Below are 12,892 nucleotides of genomic sequence, written 5' to 3' on the forward strand. Positions count from 1 at the left end.
ATCGAATGTTTATGTTAATGATTCCAGCCTGAAACAATGCGTTATATAGCGTCGACAGTAGCGACTATTCGGGGTGATTTCGCCGCCTTTTGCGGTCTTGAGCTATTGGCATTCTATAGTCTGTCTAACGCCAGTCGATATTCCCAATGACGTTGTAACGTACAAAAAAGGCATGATTGCTGTTAGTGTTGCTCTTTATATGTGTTAAGTTACCCCACTATGAATAGAATAGAATAGAATAGAATATTTTTATTTACCAAATTAGGGCCCCAGGAGGGCATATGATACAGACAATATTATTATAAACAATAACATATGCAATACACACACAGTAAAGATATGTAACAAGTGTTATAAAAATAATAAAATAAAATAATATAACACAGAAAATACACTCAACGAAATAGTAGCAATGTATTATTATTCAATGAATACTATGTTGAAAATGACTCAAGTGCACCCGGTAAGTGTATCTTCACTTTGAGAAGACAAACATGAGGCATTAGTAGTTTGTGCGGAGAAATGTCAATATATAAAAATACAAAAAAAATACAAAAAGAACCCAATAAAAAAAACAAAAGCAATTAAGCACTCCCACATTTGACTATGAGGTATACTGCAAATAACAAAGTTTATTTAATAAAGGATATTATACTATGAGTAAGTCCCAGGTAGTCTAGTGGTTAGGATTCCGCGCTCTCACCGCGGCGGCCGGGGTTCGATTCCCCGTCTGGGAAGATATTTTTGCGCCTTTTCTCCGGATCGATATTGATATTAATAACGGTATATGCTTCAAACAACTGTTATGTGTACGTGGTCAATGAAAGAAACGGTGTATGTTTGTCCTATATACTATATGATTTCCTTTTACAACCAATACTTTATATTTTATGTCTTCCTTCGGCTCAATATATAACGAGGCGGACTGATTGATGGTTCAGTACATGAAAATGAACTACAAATGTACTTGCTCAACAAATTTCAATCCCAGTACAACTGTTAGAGACATAAAGATAACCATCTCGTCTTGGTGCAAGACTATTTTAATAATCAGAGTGGCATGTATATACACGGTATGAAAATACACTACTTAAATTTAATGTTCTATCGTTGTGAAGGGGATGTAGCTCAGTGGTAGAGCGTTCGCTTTGCATGTGAAAGGCCCCGGGTTCGATCCCCGGCATCTCCACTCCTAATTTTTTGTCAATGTCATTAAGTCCACATAAACTATGTCTTTCGTGCACGATCAAGTGAAAATGCACAGTAAAATATAAGTGAGCATCTCCGACCTCTCTTAGGACACCTACATGAACACTTTGTCCTGCGGTAAAAGGCGGAATTGAAAAGGAAATATTGATGAAAATCCAGGGACGGGGATGTAGCTCAGTGGTAGAGCGTTCGCTTCGCATGTGAAAGGCCCCGGGTTCGATCCCCGGCATCTCCATATTTTTTGGCCGCAGACAAAATCGGCATCGAGAAATCAATTAAAGTAATCTCGCCTACACAATGCTGCTTTGCCTTGAAAATCATAGAAAGCGCAACGGAATATAAGTGCTGTTTGAACAGCGAACTCGGCACAGATGACTTAAAATTTCAAAAATCACTCTTTAGAGGCATGTCTCAAATGCACGCTCAAACATTTCAGGCAAAGCCGAATTAATACCACACTCCCTTTCCCCGACAGGTTTTACTTGTGTCACAATTTTAATATATGGATTATAACTTTAAAATCGTGTGTCAGATTAACAAATCGAATGTTTATGTTAATGATTCCAGCCTGAAACAATGCGTTATATAGCGTCGACAGTAGCGACTATTCGGGGTGATTTCGCCGCCTTTTGCGGTCTTGAGCTATTGGCATTCTATAGTCTGTCTAACGCCAGTCGATATTCCCAATGACGTTGTAACGTACAAAAAAGGCATGATTGCTGTTAGTGTTGCTCTTTATATGTGTTAAGTTACCCCACTATGAGTAAGTCCCAGGTAGTCTAGTGGTTAGGATTCCGCGCTCTCACCGCGGCGGCCGGGGTTCGATTCCCCGTCTGGGAAGATATTTTTGCGCATTTTCTCCGGATCGATATTGATATTAATAACGGTATATGCTTCAAACAACTGTTATGTGTACGTGGTCAATGAAAGAAACGGTGTATGTTTGTCCTATATACTATATGATTTCCTTTTACAACCAATACTTTATATTTTATGTCTTCCTTCGGCTCAATATATAACGAGGCGGACTGATTGATGGTTCAGTACATGAAAATGAACTACAAATGTACTTGCTCAACAAATTTCAATCCCAGTACAACTGTTAGAGACATAAAGATAACCATCTCGTCTTGGTGCAAGACTATTTTAATAATCAGAGTGGCATGTATATACACGGTATGAAAATACACTACTTAAATTTAATGTTCTATCGTTGTGAAGGGGATGTAGCTCAGTGGTAGAGCGTTCGCTTTGCATGTGAAAGGCCCCGGGTTCGATCCCCGGCATCTCCACTCCTAATTTTTTGTCAATGTCATTAAGTCCACATAAACTATGTCTTTCGTGCACGATCAAGTGAAAATGCACAGTAAAATATAAGTGAGCATCTCCGACCTCTCTTAGGACACCTACATGAACACTTTGTCCTGCGGTAAAAGGCGGAATTGAAAAGGAAATATTGATGAAAATCCAGGGACGGGGATGTAGCTCAGTGGTAGAGCGTTCGCTTCGCATGTGAAAGGCCCCGGGTTCGATCCCCGGCATCTCCATATTTTTTGGCCGCAGACAAAATCGGCATCGAGAAATCAATTAAAGTAATCTCGCCTACACAATGCTGCTTTGCCTTGAAAATCATAGAAAGCGCAACGGAATATAAGTGCTGTTTGAACAGCGAACTCGGCACAGATGACTTAAAATTTCAAAAATCACTCTTTAGAGGCATGTCTCAAATGCACGCTCAAACATTTCAGGCAAAGCCGAATTAATACCACACTCCCTTTCCCCGACAGGTTTTACTTGTGTCACAATTTTAATATATGGATTATAACTTTAAAATCGTGTGTCAGATTAACAAATCGAATGTTTATGTTAATGATTCCAGCCTGAAACAATGCGTTATATAGCGTCGACAGTAGCGACTATTCGGGGTGATTTCGCCGCCTTTTGCGGTCTTGAGCTATTGGCATTCTATAGTCTGTCTAACGCCAGTCGATATTCCCAATGACGTTGTAACGTACAAAAAAGGCATGATTGCTGTTAGTGTTGCTCTTTATATGTGTTAAGTTACCCCACTATGAGTAAGTCCCAGGTAGTCTAGTGGTTAGGATTCCGCGCTCTCACCGCGGCGGCCGGGGTTCGATTCCCCGTCTGGGAAGATATTTTTGCGCATTTTCTCCGGATCGATATTGATATTAATAACGGTATATGCTTCAAACAACTGTTATGTGTACGTGGTCAATGAAAGAAACGGTGTATGTTTGTCCTATATACTATATGATTTCCTTTTACAACCAATACTTTATATTTTATGTCTTCCTTCGGCTCAATATATAACGAGGCGGACTGATTGATGGTTCAGTACATGAAAATGAACTACAAATGTACTTGCTCAACAAATTTCAATCCCAGTACAACTGTTAGAGACATAAAGATAACCATCTCGTCTTGGTGCAAGACTATTTTAATAATCAGAGTGGCATGTATATACACGGTATGAAAATACACTACTTAAATTTAATGTTCTATCGTTGTGAAGGGGATGTAGCTCAGTGGTAGAGCGTTCGCTTTGCATGTGAAAGGCCCCGGGTTCGATCCCCGGCATCTCCACTCCTAATTTTTTGTCAATGTCATTAAGTCCACATAAACTATGTCTTTCGTGCACGATCAAGTGAAAATGCACAGTAAAATATAAGTGAGCATCTCCGACCTCTCTTAGGACACCTACATGAACACTTTGTCCTGCGGTAAAAGGCGGAATTGAAAAGGAAATATTGATGAAAATCCAGGGACGGGGATGTAGCTCAGTGGTAGAGCGTTCGCTTCGCATGTGAAAGGCCCCGGGTTCGATCCCCGGCATCTCCATATTTTTTGGCCGCAGACAAAATCGGCATCGAGAAATCAATTAAAGTAATCTCGCCTACACAATGCTGCTTTGCCTTGAAAATCATAGAAAGCGCAACGGAATATAAGTGCTGTTTGAACAGCGAACTCGGCACAGATGACTTAAAATTTCAAAAATCACTCTTTAGAGGCATGTCTCAAATGCACGCTCAAACATTTCAGGCAAAGCCGAATTAATACCACACTCCCTTTCCCCGACAGGTTTTACTTGTGTCACAATTTTAATATATGGATTATAACTTTAAAATCGTGTGTCAGATTAACAAATCGAATGTTTATGTTAATGATTCCAGCCTGAAACAATGCGTTATATAGCGTCGACAGTAGCGACTATTCGGGGTGATTTCGCCGCCTTTTGCGGTCTTGAGCTATTGGCATTCTATAGTCTGTCTAACGCCAGTCGATATTCCCAATGACGTTGTAACGTACAAAAAAGGCATGATTGCTGTTAGTGTTGCTCTTTATATGTGTTAAGTTACCCCACTATGAGTAAGTCCCAGGTAGTCTAGTGGTTAGGATTCCGCGCTCTCACCGCGGCGGCCGGGGTTCGATTCCCCGTCTGGGAAGATATTTTTGCGCCTTTTCTCCGGATCGATATTGATATTAATAACGGTATATGCTTCAAACAACTGTTATGTGTACGTGGTCAATGAAAGAAACGGTGTATGTTTGTCCTATATACTATATGATTTCCTTTTACAACCAATACTTTATATTTTATGTCTTCCTTCGGCTCAATATATAACGAGGCGGACTGATTGATGGTTCAGTACATGAAAATGAACTACAAATGTACTTGCTCAACAAATTTCAATCCCAGTACAACTGTTAGAGACATAAAGATAACCATCTCGTCTTGGTGCAAGACTATTTTAATAATCAGAGTGGCATGTATATACACGGTATGAAAATACACTACTTAAATTTAATGTTCTATCGTTGTGAAGGGGATGTAGCTCAGTGGTAGAGCGTTCGCTTTGCATGTGAAAGGCCCCGGGTTCGATCCCCGGCATCTCCATATTTTTTGGCCGCAGACAAAATCGGCATCGAGAAATCAATTAAAGTAATCTCGCCTACACAATGCTGCTTTGCCTTGAAAATCATAGAAAGCGCAACGGAATATAAGTGCTGTTTGAACAGCGAACTCGGCACAGATGACTTAAAATTTCAAAAATCACTCTTTAGAGGCATGTCTCAAATGCACGCTCAAACATTTCAGGCAAAGCCGAATTAATACCACACTCCCTTTCCCCGACAGGTTTTACTTGTGTCACAATTTTAATATATGGATTATAACTTTAAAATCGTGTGTCAGATTAACAAATCGAATGTTTATGTTAATGATTCCAGCCTGAAACAATGCGTTATATAGCGTCGACAGTAGCGACTATTCGGGGTGATTTCGCCGCCTTTTGCGGTCTTGAGCTATTGGCATTCTATAGTCTGTCTAACGCCAGTCGATATTCCCAATGACGTTGTAACGTACAAAAAAGGCATGATTGCTGTTAGTGTTGCTCTTTATATGTGTTAAGTTACCCCACTATGAGTAAGTCCCAGGTAGTCTAGTGGTTAGGATTCCGCGCTCTCACCGCGGCGGCCGGGGTTCGATTCCCCGTCTGGGAAGATATTTTTGCGCCTTTTCTCCGGATCGATATTGATATTAATAACGGTATATGCTTCAAACAACTGTTATGTGTACGTGGTCAATGAAAGAAACGGTGTATGTTTGTCCTATATACTATATGATTTCCTTTTACAACCAATACTTTATATTTTATGTCTTCCTTCGGCTCAATATATAACGAGGCGGACTGATTGATGGTTCAGTACATGAAAATGAACTACAAATGTACTTGCTCAACAAATTTCAATCCCAGTACAACTGTTAGAGACATAAAGATAACCATCTCGTCTTGGTGCAAGACTATTTTAATAATCAGAGTGGCATGTATATACACGGTATGAAAATACACTACTTAAATTTAATGTTCTATCGTTGTGAAGGGGATGTAGCTCAGTGGTAGAGCGTTCGCTTTGCATGTGAAAGGCCCCGGGTTCGATCCCCGGCATCTCCACTCCTAATTTTTTGTCAATGTCATTAAGTCCACATAAACTATGTCTTTCGTGCACGATCAAGTGAAAATGCACAGTAAAATATAAGTGAGCATCTCCGACCTCTCTTAGGACACCTACATGAACACTTTGTCCTGCGGTAAAAGGCGGAATTGAAAAGGAAATATTGATGAAAATCCAGGGACGGGGGTGTAGCTCAGTGGTAGAGCGTTCGCTTCGCATGTGAAAGGCCCCGGGTTCGATCCCCGGCATCTCCATATTTTTTGGCCGCAGACAAAATCGGCATCGAGAAATCAATTAAAGTAATCTCGCCTACACAATGCTGCTTTGCCTTGAAAATCATAGAAAGCGCAACGGAATATAAGTGCTGTTTGAACAGCGAACTCGGCACAGATGACTTAAAATTTCAAAAATCACTCTTTAGAGGCATGTCTCAAATGCACGCTCAAACATTTCAGGCAAAGCCGAATTAATACCACACTCCCTTTCCCCGACAGGTTTTACTTGTGTCACAATTTTAATATATGGATTATAACTTTAAAATCGTGTGTCAGATTAACAAATCGAATGTTTATGTTAATGATTCCAGCCTGAAACAATGCGTTATATAGCGTCGACAGTAGCGACTATTCGGGGTGATTTCGCCGCCTTTTGCGGTCTTGAGCTATTGGCATTCTATAGTCTGTCTAACGCCAGTCGATATTCCCAATGACGTTGTAACGTACAAAAAAGGCATGATTGCTGTTAGTGTTGCTCTTTATATGTGTTAAGTTACCCCACTATGAATAGAATAGAATAGAATAGAATATTTTTATTTACCAAATTAGGGCCCCAGGAGGGCATATGATACAGACAATATTATTATAAACAATAACATATGCAATACACACACAGTAAAGATATGTAACAAGTGTTATAAAAATAATAAAATAAAATAATATAACACAGAAAATACACTCAACGAAATAGTAGCAATGTATTATTATTCAATGAATACTATGTTGAAAATGACTCAAGTGCACCCGGTAAGTGTATCTTCACTTTGAGAAGACAAACATGAGGCATTAGTAGTTTGTGCGGAGAAATGTCAATATATAAAAATACAAAAAAAATACAAAAAGAACCCAATAAAAAAAACAAAAGCAATTAAGCACTCCCACATTTGACTATGAGGTATACTGCAAATAACAAAGTTTATTTAATAAAGGATATTATACTATGAGTAAGTCCCAGGTAGTCTAGTGGTTAGGATTCCGCGCTCTCACCGCGGCGGCCGGGGTTCGATTCCCCGTCTGGGAAGATATTTTTGCGCCTTTTCTCCGGATCGATATTGATATTAATAACGGTATATGCTTCAAACAACTGTTATGTGTACGTGGTCAATGAAAGAAACGGTGTATGTTTGTCCTATATACTATATGATTTCCTTTTACAACCAATACTTTATATTTTATGTCTTCCTTCGGCTCAATATATAACGAGGCGGACTGATTGATGGTTCAGTACATGAAAATGAACTACAAATGTACTTGCTCAACAAATTTCAATCCCAGTACAACTGTTAGAGACATAAAGATAACCATCTCGTCTTGGTGCAAGACTATTTTAATAATCAGAGTGGCATGTATATACACGGTATGAAAATACACTACTTAAATTTAATGTTCTATCGTTGTGAAGGGGATGTAGCTCAGTGGTAGAGCGTTCGCTTTGCATGTGAAAGGCCCCGGGTTCGATCCCCGGCATCTCCACTCCTAATTTTTTGTCAATGTCATTAAGTCCACATAAACTATGTCTTTCGTGCACGATCAAGTGAAAATGCACAGTAAAATATAAGTGAGCATCTCCGACCTCTCTTAGGACACCTACATGAACACTTTGTCCTGCGGTAAAAGGCGGAATTGAAAAGGAAATATTGATGAAAATCCAGGGACGGGGATGTAGCTCAGTGGTAGAGCGTTCGCTTCGCATGTGAAAGGCCCCGGGTTCGATCCCCGGCATCTCCATATTTTTTGGCCGCAGACAAAATCGGCATCGAGAAATCAATTAAAGTAATCTCGCCTACACAATGCTGCTTTGCCTTGAAAATCATAGAAAGCGCAACGGAATATAAGTGCTGTTTGAACAGCGAACTCGGCACAGATGACTTAAAATTTCAAAAATCACTCTTTAGAGGCATGTCTCAAATGCACGCTCAAACATTTCAGGCAAAGCCGAATTAATACCACACTCCCTTTCCCCGACAGGTTTTACTTGTGTCACAATTTTAATATATGGATTATAACTTTAAAATCGTGTGTCAGATTAACAAATCGAATGTTTATGTTAATGATTCCAGCCTGAAACAATGCGTTATATAGCGTCGACAGTAGCGACTATTCGGGGTGATTTCGCCGCCTTTTGCGGTCTTGAGCTATTGGCATTCTATAGTCTGTCTAACGCCAGTCGATATTCCCAATGACGTTGTAACGTACAAAAAAGGCATGATTGCTGTTAGTGTTGCTCTTTATATGTGTTAAGTTACCCCACTATGAGTAAGTCCCAGGTAGTCTAGTGGTTAGGATTCCGCGCTCTCACCGCGGCGGCCGGGGTTCGATTCCCCGTCTGGGAAGATATTTTTGCGCATTTTCTCCGGATCGATATTGATATTAATAACGGTATATGCTTCAAACAACTGTTATGTGTACGTGGTCAATGAAAGAAACGGTGTATGTTTGTCCTATATACTATATGATTTCCTTTTACAACCAATACTTTATATTTTATGTCTTCCTTCGGCTCAATATATAACGAGGCGGACTGATTGATGGTTCAGTACATGAAAATGAACTACAAATGTACTTGCTCAACAAATTTCAATCCCAGTACAACTGTTAGAGACATAAAGATAACCATCTCGTCTTGGTGCAAGACTATTTTAATAATCAGAGTGGCATGTATATACACGGTATGAAAATACACTACTTAAATTTAATGTTCTATCGTTGTGAAGGGGATGTAGCTCAGTGGTAGAGCGTTCGCTTTGCATGTGAAAGGCCCCGGGTTCGATCCCCGGCATCTCCACTCCTAATTTTTTGTCAATGTCATTAAGTCCACATAAACTATGTCTTTCGTGCACGATCAAGTGAAAATGCACAGTAAAATATAAGTGAGCATCTCCGACCTCTCTTAGGACACCTACATGAACACTTTGTCCTGCGGTAAAAGGCGGAATTGAAAAGGAAATATTGATGAAAATCCAGGGACGGGGGTGTAGCTCAGTGGTAGAGCGTTCGCTTCGCATGTGAAAGGCCCCGGGTTCGATCCCCGGCATCTCCATATTTTTTGGCCGCAGACAAAATCGGCATCGAGAAATCAATTAAAGTAATCTCGCCTACACAATGCTGCTTTGCCTTGAAAATCATAGAAAGCGCAACGGAATATAAGTGCTGTTTGAACAGCGAACTCGGCACAGATGACTTAAAATTTCAAAAATCACTCTTTAGAGGCATGTCTCAAATGCACGCTCAAACATTTCAGGCAAAGCCGAATTAATACCACACTCCCTTTCCCCGACAGGTTTTACTTGTGTCACAATTTTAATATATGGATTATAACTTTAAAATCGTGTGTCAGATTAACAAATCGAATGTTTATGTTAATGATTCCAGCCTGAAACAATGCGTTATATAGCGTCGACAGTAGCGACTATTCGGGGTGATTTCGCCGCCTTTTGCGGTCTTGAGCTATTGGCATTCTATAGTCTGTCTAACGCCAGTCGATATTCCCAATGACGTTGTAACGTACAAAAAAGGCATGATTGCTGTTAGTGTTGCTCTTTATATGTGTTAAGTTACCCCACTATGAATAGAATAGAATAGAATAGAATATTTTTATTTACCAAATTAGGGCCCCAGGAGGGCATATGATACAGACAATATTATTATAAACAATAACATATGCAATACACACACAGTAAAGATATGTAACAAGTGTTATAAAAATAATAAAATAAAATAATATAACACAGAAAATACACTCAACGAAATAGTAGCAATGTATTATTATTCAATGAATACTATGTTGAAAATGACTCAAGTGCACCCGGTAAGTGTATCTTCACTTTGAGAAGACAAACATGAGGCATTAGTAGTTTGTGCGGAGAAATGTCAATATATAAAAATACAAAAAAAATACAAAAAGAACCCAATAAAAAAAACAAAAGCAATTAAGCACTCCCACATTTGACTATGAGGTATACTGCAAATAACAAAGTTTATTTAATAAAGGATATTATACTATGAGTAAGTCCCAGGTAGTCTAGTGGTTAGGATTCCGCGCTCTCACCGCGGCGGCCGGGGTTCGATTCCCCGTCTGGGAAGATATTTTTGCGCCTTTTCTCCGGATCGATATTGATATTAATAACGGTATATGCTTCAAACAACTGTTATGTGTACGTGGTCAATGAAAGAAACGGTGTATGTTTGTCCTATATACTATATGATTTCCTTTTACAACCAATACTTTATATTTTATGTCTTCCTTCGGCTCAATATATAACGAGGCGGACTGATTGATGGTTCAGTACATGAAAATGAACTACAAATGTACTTGCTCAACAAATTTCAATCCCAGTACAACTGTTAGAGACATAAAGATAACCATCTCGTCTTGGTGCAAGACTATTTTAATAATCAGAGTGGCATGTATATACACGGTATGAAAATACACTACTTAAATTTAATGTTCTATCGTTGTGAAGGGGATGTAGCTCAGTGGTAGAGCGTTCGCTTTGCATGTGAAAGGCCCCGGGTTCGATCCCCGGCATCTCCACTCCTAATTTTTTGTCAATGTCATTAAGTCCACATAAACTATGTCTTTCGTGCACGATCAAGTGAAAATGCACAGTAAAATATAAGTGAGCATCTCCGACCTCTCTTAGGACACCTACATGAACACTTTGTCCTGCGGTAAAAGGCGGAATTGAAAAGGAAATATTGATGAAAATCCAGGGACGGGGATGTAGCTCAGTGGTAGAGCGTTCGCTTCGCATGTGAAAGGCCCCGGGTTCGATCCCCGGCATCTCCATATTTTTTGGCCGCAGACAAAATCGGCATCGAGAAATCAATTAAAGTAATCTCGCCTACACAATGCTGCTTTGCCTTGAAAATCATAGAAAGCGCAACGGAATATAAGTGCTGTTTGAACAGCGAACTCGGCACAGATGACTTAAAATTTCAAAAATCACTCTTTAGAGGCATGTCTCAAATGCACGCTCAAACATTTCAGGCAAAGCCGAATTAATACCACACTCCCTTTCCCCGACAGGTTTTACTTGTGTCACAATTTTAATATATGGATTATAACTTTAAAATCGTGTGTCAGATTAACAAATCGAATGTTTATGTTAATGATTCCAGCCTGAAACAATGCGTTATATAGCGTCGACAGTAGCGACTATTCGGGGTGATTTCGCCGCCTTTTGCGGTCTTGAGCTATTGGCATTCTATAGTCTGTCTAACGCCAGTCGATATTCCCAATGACGTTGTAACGTACAAAAAAGGCATGATTGCTGTTAGTGTTGCTCTTTATATGTGTTAAGTTACCCCACTATGAGTAAGTCCCAGGTAGTCTAGTGGTTAGGATTCCGCGCTCTCACCGCGGCGGCCGGGGTTCGATTCCCCGTCTGGGAAGATATTTTTGCGCATTTTCTCCGGATCGATATTGATATTAATAACGGTATATGCTTCAAACAACTGTTATGTGTACGTGGTCAATGAAAGAAACGGTGTATGTTTGTCCTATATACTATATGATTTCCTTTTACAACCAATACTTTATATTTTATGTCTTCCTTCGGCTCAATATATAACGAGGCGGACTGATTGATGGTTCAGTACATGAAAATGAACTACAAATGTACTTGCTCAACAAATTTCAATCCCAGTACAACTGTTAGAGACATAAAGATAACCATCTCGTCTTGGTGCAAGACTATTTTAATAATCAGAGTGGCATGTATATACACGGTATGAAAATACACTACTTAAATTTAATGTTCTATCGTTGTGAAGGGGATGTAGCTCAGTGGTAGAGCGTTCGCTTTGCATGTGAAAGGCCCCGGGTTCGATCCCCGGCATCTCCACTCCTAATTTTTTGTCAATGTCATTAAGTCCACATAAACTATGTCTTTCGTGCACGATCAAGTGAAAATGCACAGTAAAATATAAGTGAGCATCTCCGACCTCTCTTAGGACACCTACATGAACACTTTGTCCTGCGGTAAAAGGCGGAATTGAAAAGGAAATATTGATGAAAATCCAGGGACGGGGATGTAGCTCAGTGGTAGAGCGTTCGCTTCGCATGTGAAAGGCCCCGGGTTCGATCCCCGGCATCTCCATATTTTTTGGCCGCAGACAAAATCGGCATCGAGAAATCAATTAAAGTAATCTCGCCTACACAATGCTGCTTTGCCTTGAAAATCATAGAAAGCGCAACGGAATATAAGTGCTGTTTGAACAGCGAACTCGGCACAGATGACTTAAAATTTCAAAAATCACTCTTTAGAGGCATGTCTCAAATGCACGCTCAAACATTTCAGGCAAAGCCGAATTAATACCACACTCCCTTTCCCCGACAGGTTTTACTTGTGTCACAATTTTAATATATGGATTATAACTTTAAAATCGTGTGTCAGATTAACAAATCGAATGTTTATGTTAATGATTCCAGC

General features: G+C 39.7%; 26 non-coding genes across 26 annotated transcripts; all 26 read left to right on the forward strand.

Moving 5' to 3' along the window:
• Positions 1-665: 665 nt before the first annotated feature.
• On the forward strand, positions 666-737 carry Trnae-cuc (transfer RNA glutamic acid (anticodon CUC)). The gene has a single exon. It is a non-coding gene; the product is annotated as a tRNA-Glu (tRNA).
• Positions 738-1,117: 380 nt separating this feature from the next.
• On the forward strand, positions 1,118-1,189 carry Trnaa-ugc (transfer RNA alanine (anticodon UGC)). The gene has a single exon. It is a non-coding gene; the product is annotated as a tRNA-Ala (tRNA).
• A 183-nt stretch (positions 1,190-1,372) lies between these two features.
• On the forward strand, positions 1,373-1,444 carry Trnaa-cgc (transfer RNA alanine (anticodon CGC)). The gene has a single exon. It is a non-coding gene; the product is annotated as a tRNA-Ala (tRNA).
• A 533-nt stretch (positions 1,445-1,977) lies between these two features.
• Positions 1,978-2,049, forward strand: Trnae-cuc (transfer RNA glutamic acid (anticodon CUC)). Its single transcript has one exon. It is a non-coding gene; the product is annotated as a tRNA-Glu (tRNA).
• Positions 2,050-2,429: 380 nt separating this feature from the next.
• Trnaa-ugc (transfer RNA alanine (anticodon UGC)) lies at positions 2,430-2,501 on the forward strand. Its single transcript has one exon. It is a non-coding gene; the product is annotated as a tRNA-Ala (tRNA).
• Positions 2,502-2,684: 183 nt separating this feature from the next.
• Trnaa-cgc (transfer RNA alanine (anticodon CGC)) lies at positions 2,685-2,756 on the forward strand. Its single transcript has one exon. It is a non-coding gene; the product is annotated as a tRNA-Ala (tRNA).
• A 533-nt stretch (positions 2,757-3,289) lies between these two features.
• Positions 3,290-3,361, forward strand: Trnae-cuc (transfer RNA glutamic acid (anticodon CUC)). Its single transcript has one exon. It is a non-coding gene; the product is annotated as a tRNA-Glu (tRNA).
• A 380-nt stretch (positions 3,362-3,741) lies between these two features.
• Positions 3,742-3,813, forward strand: Trnaa-ugc (transfer RNA alanine (anticodon UGC)). Its single transcript has one exon. It is a non-coding gene; the product is annotated as a tRNA-Ala (tRNA).
• Positions 3,814-3,996: 183 nt separating this feature from the next.
• On the forward strand, positions 3,997-4,068 carry Trnaa-cgc (transfer RNA alanine (anticodon CGC)). The gene has a single exon. It is a non-coding gene; the product is annotated as a tRNA-Ala (tRNA).
• Positions 4,069-4,601: 533 nt separating this feature from the next.
• On the forward strand, positions 4,602-4,673 carry Trnae-cuc (transfer RNA glutamic acid (anticodon CUC)). Its single transcript has one exon. It is a non-coding gene; the product is annotated as a tRNA-Glu (tRNA).
• A 380-nt stretch (positions 4,674-5,053) lies between these two features.
• On the forward strand, positions 5,054-5,125 carry Trnaa-ugc (transfer RNA alanine (anticodon UGC)). Its single transcript has one exon. It is a non-coding gene; the product is annotated as a tRNA-Ala (tRNA).
• A 533-nt stretch (positions 5,126-5,658) lies between these two features.
• Positions 5,659-5,730, forward strand: Trnae-cuc (transfer RNA glutamic acid (anticodon CUC)). Its single transcript has one exon. It is a non-coding gene; the product is annotated as a tRNA-Glu (tRNA).
• A 380-nt stretch (positions 5,731-6,110) lies between these two features.
• On the forward strand, positions 6,111-6,182 carry Trnaa-ugc (transfer RNA alanine (anticodon UGC)). The gene has a single exon. It is a non-coding gene; the product is annotated as a tRNA-Ala (tRNA).
• A 183-nt stretch (positions 6,183-6,365) lies between these two features.
• Positions 6,366-6,437, forward strand: Trnaa-cgc (transfer RNA alanine (anticodon CGC)). The gene has a single exon. It is a non-coding gene; the product is annotated as a tRNA-Ala (tRNA).
• A 970-nt stretch (positions 6,438-7,407) lies between these two features.
• On the forward strand, positions 7,408-7,479 carry Trnae-cuc (transfer RNA glutamic acid (anticodon CUC)). Its single transcript has one exon. It is a non-coding gene; the product is annotated as a tRNA-Glu (tRNA).
• Positions 7,480-7,859: 380 nt separating this feature from the next.
• Positions 7,860-7,931, forward strand: Trnaa-ugc (transfer RNA alanine (anticodon UGC)). The gene has a single exon. It is a non-coding gene; the product is annotated as a tRNA-Ala (tRNA).
• A 183-nt stretch (positions 7,932-8,114) lies between these two features.
• On the forward strand, positions 8,115-8,186 carry Trnaa-cgc (transfer RNA alanine (anticodon CGC)). The gene has a single exon. It is a non-coding gene; the product is annotated as a tRNA-Ala (tRNA).
• A 533-nt stretch (positions 8,187-8,719) lies between these two features.
• Trnae-cuc (transfer RNA glutamic acid (anticodon CUC)) lies at positions 8,720-8,791 on the forward strand. The gene has a single exon. It is a non-coding gene; the product is annotated as a tRNA-Glu (tRNA).
• A 380-nt stretch (positions 8,792-9,171) lies between these two features.
• Positions 9,172-9,243, forward strand: Trnaa-ugc (transfer RNA alanine (anticodon UGC)). Its single transcript has one exon. It is a non-coding gene; the product is annotated as a tRNA-Ala (tRNA).
• Positions 9,244-9,426: 183 nt separating this feature from the next.
• Trnaa-cgc (transfer RNA alanine (anticodon CGC)) lies at positions 9,427-9,498 on the forward strand. The gene has a single exon. It is a non-coding gene; the product is annotated as a tRNA-Ala (tRNA).
• A 970-nt stretch (positions 9,499-10,468) lies between these two features.
• Trnae-cuc (transfer RNA glutamic acid (anticodon CUC)) lies at positions 10,469-10,540 on the forward strand. The gene has a single exon. It is a non-coding gene; the product is annotated as a tRNA-Glu (tRNA).
• A 380-nt stretch (positions 10,541-10,920) lies between these two features.
• Trnaa-ugc (transfer RNA alanine (anticodon UGC)) lies at positions 10,921-10,992 on the forward strand. The gene has a single exon. It is a non-coding gene; the product is annotated as a tRNA-Ala (tRNA).
• Positions 10,993-11,175: 183 nt separating this feature from the next.
• Trnaa-cgc (transfer RNA alanine (anticodon CGC)) lies at positions 11,176-11,247 on the forward strand. Its single transcript has one exon. It is a non-coding gene; the product is annotated as a tRNA-Ala (tRNA).
• Positions 11,248-11,780: 533 nt separating this feature from the next.
• Positions 11,781-11,852, forward strand: Trnae-cuc (transfer RNA glutamic acid (anticodon CUC)). The gene has a single exon. It is a non-coding gene; the product is annotated as a tRNA-Glu (tRNA).
• Positions 11,853-12,232: 380 nt separating this feature from the next.
• On the forward strand, positions 12,233-12,304 carry Trnaa-ugc (transfer RNA alanine (anticodon UGC)). The gene has a single exon. It is a non-coding gene; the product is annotated as a tRNA-Ala (tRNA).
• Positions 12,305-12,487: 183 nt separating this feature from the next.
• Trnaa-cgc (transfer RNA alanine (anticodon CGC)) lies at positions 12,488-12,559 on the forward strand. Its single transcript has one exon. It is a non-coding gene; the product is annotated as a tRNA-Ala (tRNA).
• Positions 12,560-12,892: the final 333 nt, after the last annotated feature.

This window comes from Mytilus galloprovincialis, chromosome 2, assembly GCF_965363235.1.
Source record: "Mytilus galloprovincialis chromosome 2, xbMytGall1.hap1.1, whole genome shotgun sequence".
In the NCBI taxonomy this organism is placed as follows: Eukaryota; Metazoa; Mollusca; class Bivalvia; order Mytilida; family Mytilidae; genus Mytilus; species Mytilus galloprovincialis.